The sequence below is a fragment of the Equus quagga genome, chromosome 2 (genome assembly GCF_021613505.1).
Source record: "Equus quagga isolate Etosha38 chromosome 2, UCLA_HA_Equagga_1.0, whole genome shotgun sequence".
Lineage (NCBI taxonomy): Eukaryota > Metazoa > Chordata > Mammalia > Perissodactyla > Equidae > Equus > Equus quagga.
In genome coordinates, this window is record NC_060268.1 from 60,342,498 (window position 1) to 60,353,675 (window position 11,178).

Below are 11,178 nucleotides of genomic sequence, written 5' to 3' on the forward strand. Positions count from 1 at the left end.
TTTTCGAAGAACTGCTGTACTGTTTTCCATAGCGGCTGCACCATGTTACATTCCCACCAGCAATGCACAGAGGTTCCGATCTCTCCACGTCCTCCCCAGCATTTGTTTTCTGGTTTGGGGTTTTGTTCTTTTTTAATAATAGCCATCGTAACGAGTGTGATGTGGTCTAGCTTAGTTTTTGAACCGTGGCAAAACCACATGAAAATGAACCAATAATAACACAGTGGAAACATCAACGACCGTGAGGAGGAGGAAGGGACTACGGAGCAAGTAGAAAAGATGTGTGTGTGAGGTGTGAAAGATGCTGAGAGCCAGGAGGACATGACATCCCAACAGGCAGGAACTTCGGGGGAAAGCCTGGCCTCGGTTACCGCCTGGTAGAGGGGGGCAGGTCATGGGTGTTGTGGGCCAGTGGGGAAGGCTGTGAATTCGCAGGCGGGGCCTGGACCTGAGGGCCTGTCCCCACTGAATCATATTCCCACCTGACTCTCCCCACCTGCCCAACTTGCACCCTCTCTCCGGGGTCTCGCCAACCTTGGCCCCTCACCATCCCTCCTTTATTTCCCTCTTCTCCAGTTGTATTCCCAGTGCCTAGCCCAGAGTCTGCACACAGCAGGACCTTAATGAGAGTTTGCCAAAGGAAGGAAGAGAGGATGGATGGAAGGATGGTTGTTATTCCCCATTAGACAGACAAGATACTGAAAGGAGAGGGAGATCTCATTCCACGGAATTGCAGCCCAGGCCGAGTCTTCACGATGCTCACTGAGCTCGGAGCCTCACTACTGGCCCAGGGAGAGGAAATTGCTCCTTCAGGTGTCTGCCTCACAGATTCTGCCCAGCAACAGTGCCCCAAATCCGCCCACTCCCCCTCTGCCCACTCCCTCTCTGCCCACTCCCTCCATGGGCCATGCCAACCGGTTGTGACTTCTCCCATGAAACTCCCCCTGCAGAGAGGATGCTGTGCTTTTCCCCATGCCCATGTGTTACAGCAAACAACTGATTACAGGAATTAATTAACTAATAACAGGAAATATTTGAGTAAGTTACTTTCACTTGCAGGTATGTAACGGCTTGTTTGGGCGGCTCCACGTGCATATGAGAGGGTTCGAGACAGCCACAGTGAGGCCCCCCAGGCAGCTCGGATGGTGGGCGCGGGCTCACCTGTTCACTCTGCTGTCCGTGAAGCAAGCCCTTCCCTGGAAAGCAGATCTTCGCTGGTGTCCCCGAGGCATTCAAGCTGTCACGTCTAACAAGATGGCCCTTCATCCCCGACAGTCGCAGAGATTGAGCCGCACACCAAAGGGAAACACATTAACCAATTTAACTATCCGGAATCCAGCGCGATGAACGTCCCAAGGTGTCTTATTACTAGCTCACTGTTGCTTGCCATTACTTATTTGTTAACATTTAAATTTTTCTTAGATTCATTCTTGGGTGGGTATGTTTCCACAAATGCAGGTCTCAGAAAAGGGCTCAGGGACTGTCTGTCTGTGAATGGCTCAGAGTCTCATTGTTCTGAACAAGTTGGTGATCCAAACACCTTCAAACGTTTGTGAATGTTTGTGAAAATGCGATTCAAACATTTTCGAGACACCTTCACCTCTGTGACTGAAGTGTTCTTATTAAACCGTATCGAGGAGGCGGGACAGGGTGATTCTCAGATGTGACAAATGGGCGAAGAGGCTGCTGGGGGTGTGGTGGCAGGAAGAGCTGGAGCTGATGAGTCCAAAGACCCGGCTTCTCCCTTCAGGATGTTGCTAACTTGCAGTGTGACCCAGAGAAAGTCACTTCGGTTGGGTCTCAGTTTCTCTGGGAAACTCTGTCAGTGCCCCCACGAATGTCCCCTAGAGGTCCCGTGTCCTTCTGCGCTCACTGTTCCCCACGCCGAGCTTTCTTGACCTTGACACTGTGGGCATCTGGAGCTGGATAGCTCTTTGTCGTGCAGGCTGTCCCGTGACCTGGAGCATGTTTAGCAGCAGCCCTGGCCTCCAGACGCTGGTAAGGCCCCTCCCCCGGCATGTGATAATCTAAAGTGTCTCCAGACATTGCCAAATGTCCCTGACTGAGAACCACTGATCTATATGTATGCATGGGCTCTGGGTACGACCCTTCCACTTCTCTGCCACCATGAGGATGGTGGGGTGCTCTGGGAACTGAGAAGAGGGGCCCCTAACCTGAGAGGAGGCACCTGGGGGAGGACCCCAGCTGAGTCCTGGGGAGGTACCTGCATGATGTGAAGTGAGGGGGGCCCAAGTCTGGTCCTAGAGCCTCCAGGATGCCCAATGTCAGGTTAACACCTTTGATTTGAGGCACTCGTAGCTCCAACCGGAATGCAAGAATGTGTTCTGAGAGTCATGAGCAACAGGCTCTTGTCAGTCACTGCCATCCTGGCTGGGGCTCTAGTTCAGCAGGTGGAGCCCTGCCACTCGCCGGCATCCTTCAGGGCTTAGCCAGGGGGCCATCTGCTCCGTGAACTTCCCTGGAGGGTTTAGAGGAAAGTGGTCTCCCACTGCTCACCTCCTCTAGCCTAGGGGAATGAGACCTGCCAATCATGGCGAGAGTGGTGGAAAGCATGACCCACAGCATCTGTAGGGGTAGGAGGGGGCAGCCTGGGGGGCGGAGACCTAGGCAGCCAGACACAGGAAGTCTGGCTTTGGGGAACTGGGCCCTGGGACCTAGGAAGAGAGAGGAGAGAAAGATCTCAAGCCCAAACTCCATCTTCCCTACAGTGTTGTCTCTGGCTGATCCACAGGCATCGAGGGCATGCTATATCCAGTTGTCATTACTCAGAATGTGGCCCATGGACCCAGAGCACTGGCATCACCTGGGAGCTGGTTAGAAATCAGAGTCTCAGGCCCACTGCTAGACCTATTTAATCAGAATCTGATCTTAACAAGATCCCCAAGGACTCATGTGTCCGGTACAGTTTGAGAAGCACTGTTCTAGAAAACTAGAAGTCCCTATTTATTTAGGGAGACTGTTTATGTGACCCTCCCTGTGCTAGGCATTGGGGAGGGTGCGAAGTGGAGCAGATGCCACCCCCCAGGTATTACCTGCCGGCCAGGAGACCAGTCCCCGAGCCTCCTCCCCTGGCAGCCCACCATCCGAAGGGTGAGGTCCCGACTCCTTTGCCCAGCACCCCAAGCCCTGGGCAATCTAAACCTCACGTCCCTTCCAGCCCCTTCCTCCAGGATTCCCCTCCAGATACCTGGGGTCTTGCCAAAAGGAGTAACAAGCCGTTCCCAGCACACGCCTTTCCTCGCAGACCCTGAGGCTTTGAGGGGCCCCATGCCTGTAAAGCACCTCCTGAGTCTCTCTTGTAGTGCCCACGCAAGGGTCACCTCCTCCTGGAAGCCTGTCCTAGCCCTGAGGCCAAAGTGAGCTCTGTCCCCTGTGACCTCTCCTGGCCCATCGCCTGCCTCTGTCTGAGGACTGAGTCTCCCTCCCCTGTCGTTAGCCGTGTCCTTGGCCCAGACCCATGGCAAGACCGAGTGCAGGAGCCCAGAGCCCTGCATGGCCAGAGCAGAGCTCAGGGAGGGGTTGTTCACTGACTGACTGACTATGGACAGAGGCAGGGAAATGTGACCCAGTGACCCAAAGAGGGGCCCAGTGGGTGTAGGAAAGTGAAGCATGGAAACTGACGCTTCCTGAGCTTTACCTGCGTGATAGCATGCTATGTATTACCCAGCTCCATCCTCAGAGTAATCCCTGAGGCCTCTGTTGTAACCTCATCTGATAGATGTCATGTAGGCTCAGAGATGTTAAGCCACTTACCCAAGGTCACACAGATAGTGGGGTTCAAACATCCATCTGTCTGGTTCCAAAGTCCATGGTTGTTAACTATGCCATGAATTGGTCTCAGAAAACCCATAGTTCTGGCTGTGCTGTATAAGTCAATGTGAAGCTAAGAGTTATGGAGCGGAAGATAATTTTGAGTTTATCTGGTTCAGCTAATTGTCTTTACTGATGGTAAATTGAAGTCCAAGGAGCAGAGATATGATTTGCCCAAGGCTGTGGCAGAGCCAAGACCCGATCCCCGGTCTGGGCAACATCAAGGCCTGCTCCCTTTCCTCTGTGCCAGACTCAGGGGAGCGAGAAAGCCCGCAGGCTCAGCTGAGCAGGGAGCCCTCCCAGAGGGGAAGCGTGTCTCCTCCCCTCCAGGCAGTAAGCCGGGCTCTCATTTAACCTTCACAAAGGCCCTCTGTTCATCCCATTTTACGATGGTAGGAAAAATGGTGAAAAGCCGTGAAGTGAGCTTGGTACTCACTTGAAGTGCGCATCAAGACTGGAAGTCTTGAACAGGCGGCCTTTCTGGGCAATCTATACATTTTATCGTCTTTGAGCTATTTTACAACTCTTAAAGAGTTGTAGAAAACTGACAATAATGCACATTATTCTTGTCCATAGGATGCAAATATATTTTGCCTGTTGGAAGGCAAACGACCATTGCCCTGAAGAGAGTGACCAGTTTGGCAACTACAGGCACATGCTGCATAACAATGCTTCTGCCCAGGACAGACGGCATACACCGTGGTGGTCCCATCAGATTAGCACCATGTAGCCTAGGTGTGTAGCAGGCTGTACCATCGAGGTTTGTGTGAGTCACTCTACGATGTTCGCACAGTGATGAAATCGCCTGACAATGCATTTCTCAGAACGCGTCCCTGTCGTTAGGCGATACATGACTGTTTTTCTAAATTCATCTCAGATTGCCTATATCTGTGCTCCTTTGAACCAGTTTTTAACACCTTACTAGTTCCCTCATTAATTAGTGACTTAAATAAAATCTTTTCGATACTAGTTCATCTTTATATTTGTATTAAAGTAGTTTTTTTACGTTTAAAAAATTGTTAAAAACAAGACAGGACAAAAATAGAGTTGCTTATGCTAAGCCCCACGTCACCAAGCTGAGACTTCACTTGATTACAGTTTCAGCTCTCCCAGAAATAGAATCCTAAACCAGTTAACGGGGAACAGTCTGGTCAGCACTAGTGGGTCATCCGCCCGAAAGACTCCTACTGTCCCCTAAAGGAAAGTGAACTGGCCACAAGCAGTCTGCTTCTTGCTTGGTGTGACGTCCCTGTTCCCACTCCCTCCTGCCTGTAAAAGGCTTTCATTTTGTACGGCTCCTCGGAGCTCCGTTCTGTCTGCTGCGATGGCTGCTGCCGGACTCATGAATCATCGAAGAGAGCCAATATCTTTAAAATGCACTCGGGTGAATTTTGTTTTTTAACATGACAACACTTAAAATGTAAATACCTTGCCCAGGGTCACAGCTTGTAAGAGCTACAGTCTCGTTCCAAATCTTCTGTTCTTTCTGCTACCCACCCCCTTGCCCAGCTTCGCATCCTTCCTTCTGTAGCTCCTGGTGGACGAGGGTACAGCTGCGTGGTCGCTCAGTTCTCAGAGCGTCAGCCTCCTCAGTTACCAGCTGGGGCTCTCAAATCTTCCCTGCTCGCCTCAACGAGTCAAACAGAGTCGTGGGTGTGGAAGAACCTTGAGGAGCCTGAGAGCCCCACACACAGGTAAGTGTGTTATGACAAAGGAGGTCCGGGGGTCACGGGCTGGGAATTAGAGGATCTGAGGGCAAATTACGGCTCCACGGGACCTGGCAGCCCTGGGACCTTTTCCAAATTGCTCAGTCCTGCCTGGACCCTCCATCCCCTTAGCTGCCCAATGAGCTTGCCTTGCCTACATCACAGAGATACGGTGGCGATGGAGTGAGACGACCGGCGGGTAAGTGTGTTATAGACCGTCAAGTGCCATGGAGAGGTTAAGCCTTAGTGTGATCATGGCTGCTGTTGTCATTGTCCTCACTCAAACCATGATGGGGGGTGGGGTGAGGGAGCTTGAAGGCAGGAGTTGCTGGCCCCTCTCCTGGTGACTTCTCTGAGGACAAACAGGGGCTTCAAGGAGTGGGGGCTCCTGCCTCGAGCTGTCTGCCCCTCGCCCTCCTCTCTACATCCCTCAGGCACGCCAGCCAGTTGTCCACTCCACCTTCATCTGGAGGAACTTTCCCTGCAAGCCGGGGAGGGCCAGGTTTTCCCAGGCCTTTCAGACTCACGGCTGAGCCGTGCAGGTGTTCCATGTTAACGTCATTCACAGAACCCTTGCATCAGCTCTCGTGCACGTCCCAGTCTATTTATAGCGGCCTGATGATTCTGGAGCCCCGTCCAGCCTGGATGTTTCCCGAGATGACTTTTCACCAGGTGTGAGCTTGTTCAAGTTCAGCCAGCTGAGCAGCTGTGGCGTTCCTCCTTGGCGCAGGGATGAAGAGCAGAGGAAGGCCTGGTCTCTGCCCTCCCCTCCACCGGGAGACAGCATCGCAGGACCTCAGGGTCAAAGGCAGGCAGAGATTATCAAGTCCAAAGGCTCTAAACCCTAGCAGCTAGGTTATCAGAATCACCTGAGGAGCTTTTACAACTCCAGATTTGAGGACCCAGACCCTCTAAATCAGAATCGGAAAGGGCGAGCCATGGCAGGCTTTATTTTTAAAATCTCCCTGGGGCTCCTGGTGCCCAGCAGCCTGGCTTGGAGACCACTGTTCCAAAGCAGTCTCTCTCTGAACACAGAGGAGCCCATGACACAGAGGTGTATGTCAGACGTCAAGGCTGCTCAGGCTTCCCGTGTCCCCTTTTGGATCCCTAGTTCCAGAGGGACAGGTTCTTAAGGGGCTGGCATTTCTCGGAGTGAAACTGCTTGCAGAAGCTGCTGCGGGGGGCAGAGGAAAGCGGAAGGAGCTCTTAGCTGCATTCCAGAACAGATCTGGCTGTGAGCAAACGAGAAAGAGCTTTCCGAAAGCCCGGCTGAATGGATAATTAAACAGATAGCAAAATGGGATGCGGCTGCACACACCTCCCGGGAGCTGGCGGGGGGAGATAATATGCTTTCCTGTCATCAGAAGGCACAGGAGGAAAAACAACTGGGCCTGGCCGTTGGCCATTTAACAATATTGCTTTTGTAAACAAGTTGAAAAATCCAATAACTGTAAAACTTACGGCATGTCCTTAAAAGCCTGTCGCTGTTTTCACCATAAATAGATGAGCGTTTCCAACTGAAGGTGTTCTAATTAAACAGTCCGCATCCCCACGGGCGGCCAGGTCATCCTGGGGGAGGAGGGTCTGATCCCTCCCCATGGCCTCAGGGCCAGGGGTGGGCTGGTGAGCCCGGGCGCGCGGCAGCCATGGAGGTGTTTTGTTGGTAATCATGGCGCTACAACTGAACTACCCTCCCCCGCCTCCCCGTGGTCTCCAACTCGAGGTAGCTCCAAAGAACAAGCCAGCACAAACTCAAAGCAGCCAAGTCTTAAGACGGAGCCCCAGCACTGAGTGCCCACCATGGGCGCCTCTAAGAGGCCAGCCCTTCCCCTGGGAAGAAGGAGAGGCTGTGCAATTCATCTGCAAAGAGACCCTTTGGTGGTGGAAGCGACAAAATAGTAGAAGGTGTAGTTGATGGGGAGAAACACACACACACACACACACACACACACACACACACACACACACGGAAACCAGGAGAGAGCCCAGCAGTGAGTGAGTGGAACAGGCAGTGGAGCGCAGGCATTTTGGGGCCGGGTGTCTTCATGGGGGAATCACAGAAACTGGATGGGATTCCAAAGGCCATTTGATCCGCCAGCCAGCTCCCATTTTCTGCCTCCCCTGGCCCCACCTACCTCGAATGGGGCCAAACCTCACACGTTAAGGGCACAGCCCTCCACAAGACCCGCACTCCAGACGCCAGCTGCAGGTTCAAGGTTCCCAGGGCCACCCTCGCTCCGACCAGCTGGCTACAAATTCAGGAGTTCCTACGACCACCCTCAGTTTGCTAATTTGCTGGAAAGACTCACAGGACTCAGGAAAGCACTGTATTTATGATTATAGTTTTTTTTAACTTGTGGTAAAATATACATAACACAAAATTTACCATCTTAACCGTTTTTAAGTGTATAAATCAGTAGCGTTAAGTACATTCACATTGTTGTGCAACCAACTCCAGAACTCTTTTCATGTTGCAAAGCTGAGAACTCTGTACCCATTAAACAATAACTCCCTATTCCCCTTCTATCCCGGCGCCTGGCAACCTCCCTCCACCTCCTGTCTCCATGAATTTGATGCTCTAGGGACCTCACGTAAGGGCCATCGTGCAGTATTTGTCTTTTTGATGATTGCAGTTTTATTATAGCAAAAGGTTAGAAATCCAAACCAGCCACAGGCAGAGACACATAGGGCGAGGTCTGGAGGGTTCCACATGCAGAGCTGCTGTCGTCCTCAGGAACGCATCACCCATTTCCAAGAAGGCCTCAGTTCCCTGGAGGATGGGTGGGAAGAGGCAACCCGCTTTTTCTCTTAAAGGACAGGAAACACTAGGAAAACATGCTGCCCTGATATTTGTCAGGTCTTTCTGTATCATTACCCATCAGGCCTCTGTCAGGCAGATGAGGACACTGCAGCTCAGAGGTCAAGGCTCGTGGTAGCCAGTGGGAGAGAGGCCGTGACTCGGGGCCCTGCCCCTCCAAGAGCCTGCGCTGGGCTGGGATGAACAGGGGCTCCGCCGTGGGCTGAGGAGTGGCCCGCAGGAGACATGCCCGCGTCCAGGGACCTGTGGCTGTGATCTTATTTGAGAAAAAGTGTCTTTACAGGTGTAATTAAGTTAAAGATCTCAGGATGAACTCATCCTGCGTTATCCGGGGGGTCCTAAATCTAATCACCAGTGTCCTTATCAGAGACACGCAGAGAAGGGACACAGGGAAAAGAGAAGGCCTTGTGGAGACGGAGGTCCAGATGGGAGTGACGCGGCCACAAGCCAAGGAACGCCCGGGGCCCCCAGAAGGTGGAAGAGCAAGGGTGGACTCTCCTCTAGAACTTTCAGAGGGAGTATGGCCCGGCCGCCACCGTGCCTTTGGGCTTCTGGCCTCCAGAGACAGGAGAGAACACAGTTCTGTTGTTTTCAGTGGCCGAGTTTGTGATTTGTTACAGCAGCCCCAGGACACTAATACAGAGACCCTAAACTGCACCTCCCACTCACTGTGGCCTCCTCTCAGGATAGATCTAAAGAGGGACTAGCAGGGAAACTGAGGCAGACACCCAGGCAGAAGGGACAGTGAGAGACTGTGGCATATGTGGGTGGCAGTCCAGCTCACAGACTTCTTCCTGGTGGGAGAAGCCCATGGCCTCTGTGTCCACCCTCACTCTGTGCAGCCACTTGCTCAGGGATAGACCCCGTCCTGAGAAGTCTAAGTGGATCACAGTCATCCTTGTCTCTGTTGCCAGTGATTGGTTAGGGGCTGGGCATGTGACCCTGTCCTGGCCAATGAGATGTGAGAGGAAAGGTTTTCTGACTTCTAAAAAGGGATGTAGGGGACCAGACAGTCCCTCATTCTCTCCTGGACCCGTCAGGGGTGGATGGAGCCCCAGTAGCCACTTTGCGACCACGAGGACAGTGAGCTGCCTCGCTGAGGACAGCTGAGGGCAAAAGGAGAAAAGAAAGTACCTGACACCCGATGGTGTTGTCTGGCAGCTGATTAAGCAGCCCCGGAGCGCCCTGCCCCCAGACTTCTTCTTGTGATAATTGAGCTCGTTGGGTCAGAGATTTCTGCACTTGCAGCCAAAGCATCTCCACTCGGTGGTTTTCAAACATTTTTTACCAAATCTCATAGTGAACACATTTTACATTGGAACCCAGCACAGTCATGTAGAGAATGGAAATGAACAATCCACAAGACAGTATGTGCAACGCATTCTGAAATTTTCTATTTTATTCTCTCTCTTTTTCTGTTTGTTTAATTGCTGGTCACAATCTAGTAAATTGATTTCATGACCTATCAACGGTCATGACACACAACTTGGAAAACACTATGCTAAAAAGGCAGAAATGATGCCAGAGGGAGAGAGAATCAAACGACGCAAATGGCACAGACGCCGACATGTTGCAGATGTCTCCGAGGTGGCTCGGGCACAAGACAGACAGAGCCGGACAGGAAGAACCACTCACCCACAGACGCCGACATGACACCCCGAGAAGGGCAGAGATGGAGACAGGTGAGGTCAAGTGGAAATCGCAGAGGCCCAGGGCCAGGGAGCTGGAGACAGAGAGACGGGAAATTAAAAATGAGATGCCGGGACAGAAACACGCCCGGGCGGGGAAATGGAGATTCTGAGACTGAGATGCAGCGGAGGAGGGCGATGGGCCTGTGCGAGAGCCACGGACTCGGAGAACGGAGGCCACCTCTGGGCTGGGATCCCCCGCTGACTAGCTGTGTGGCCTTGGCTGAACCACGTGGCCTCTTGTGGCCTCTGCTTCCTTCTCTGAGAAACGGGACTATGACCTCCTTCGCAGGAGAAAGTCACGATGGGTGCTAGGCCTCCCGGTCTCTGAAGGGCTGTCCCCTGAGCCCCTGCCCTTGACCGGATGGAGAGTCTTAACTGCCACCCACCCAAGGCGTCCCCAGCGTCTGTCCCCCGACAGTCCCCTCCCCTACGCCTCCCAAAGGAGGGAAACCCATTTCCCTGGGAACAGCTGTGTTTCCTCAACAAACAAATGTTCTCTTAAAACGTTTCTGAGGAAGAGCGGATGGTAATGAGTGAACATCTGGCCCATCGGCACACTTTCGTTTTTGGCGGCTCCGGCGCCCGCCAAGTGACTATTCCCTAATGTTCACCGCGGCCCAGCACCTGCTCTTCCCCATCAGGCTGGTGCCACGACGCCTCCATTAGAGCAGATGCCGGGCTGAGCGGCCGGGGAGGGAGGAACCCCCTCTCCGGCGCCCCTCTGCTCTGCGCAAAGGCAGAGAAGCGGTCTGAGAAGAGAGGTGGCACCCGCCTCTGCCCTTCCTTCCTTCCTTCCTTCATTCATTCACCCGCCCCCTGGCCTGTGCAGCTGCTTCTGGGGGTGCAGCTCTGAGTGACACGTCCTTGCCCTCAAGGGGCCCACAAGCTCCTAGACATGCTTCCTCCCTCTGATACAGGGGTTGGCAACCTCGTTTTGTGAAAGGCCAGGTGGCCACGTGGCCTTTGTTCTGTAGAGCTATTCAACTCCGCAGTCATGGTGCAAGAGCAGCTGTGGACGGATGTAAGTGACCCAGCATAGCTGTGTTCTTAGAAAATGTTATTTGTAAAAATGGTGGCAGGCTTGGGGCCGGCCTGGTGGCACAGCAGTTAAGTTTGCATGTTCTGCTTTGGC

The 11,178-nt window shown here is 53.0% G+C and overlaps 1 long non-coding RNA gene across 1 annotated transcript; it reads left to right on the plus strand.

Moving 5' to 3' along the window:
* Window positions 1-5,046: 5,046 nt before the first annotated feature.
* LOC124236369 (uncharacterized) lies at window positions 5,047-10,553 on the plus strand. Its single transcript, XR_006887708.1, has 3 exons — window positions 5,047-5,251; window positions 5,363-5,525; window positions 9,801-10,553. It is a non-coding gene; the product is annotated as an uncharacterized LOC124236369 (long non-coding RNA).
* The last annotated feature ends 625 nt before the right edge of the window (window positions 10,554-11,178 follow it).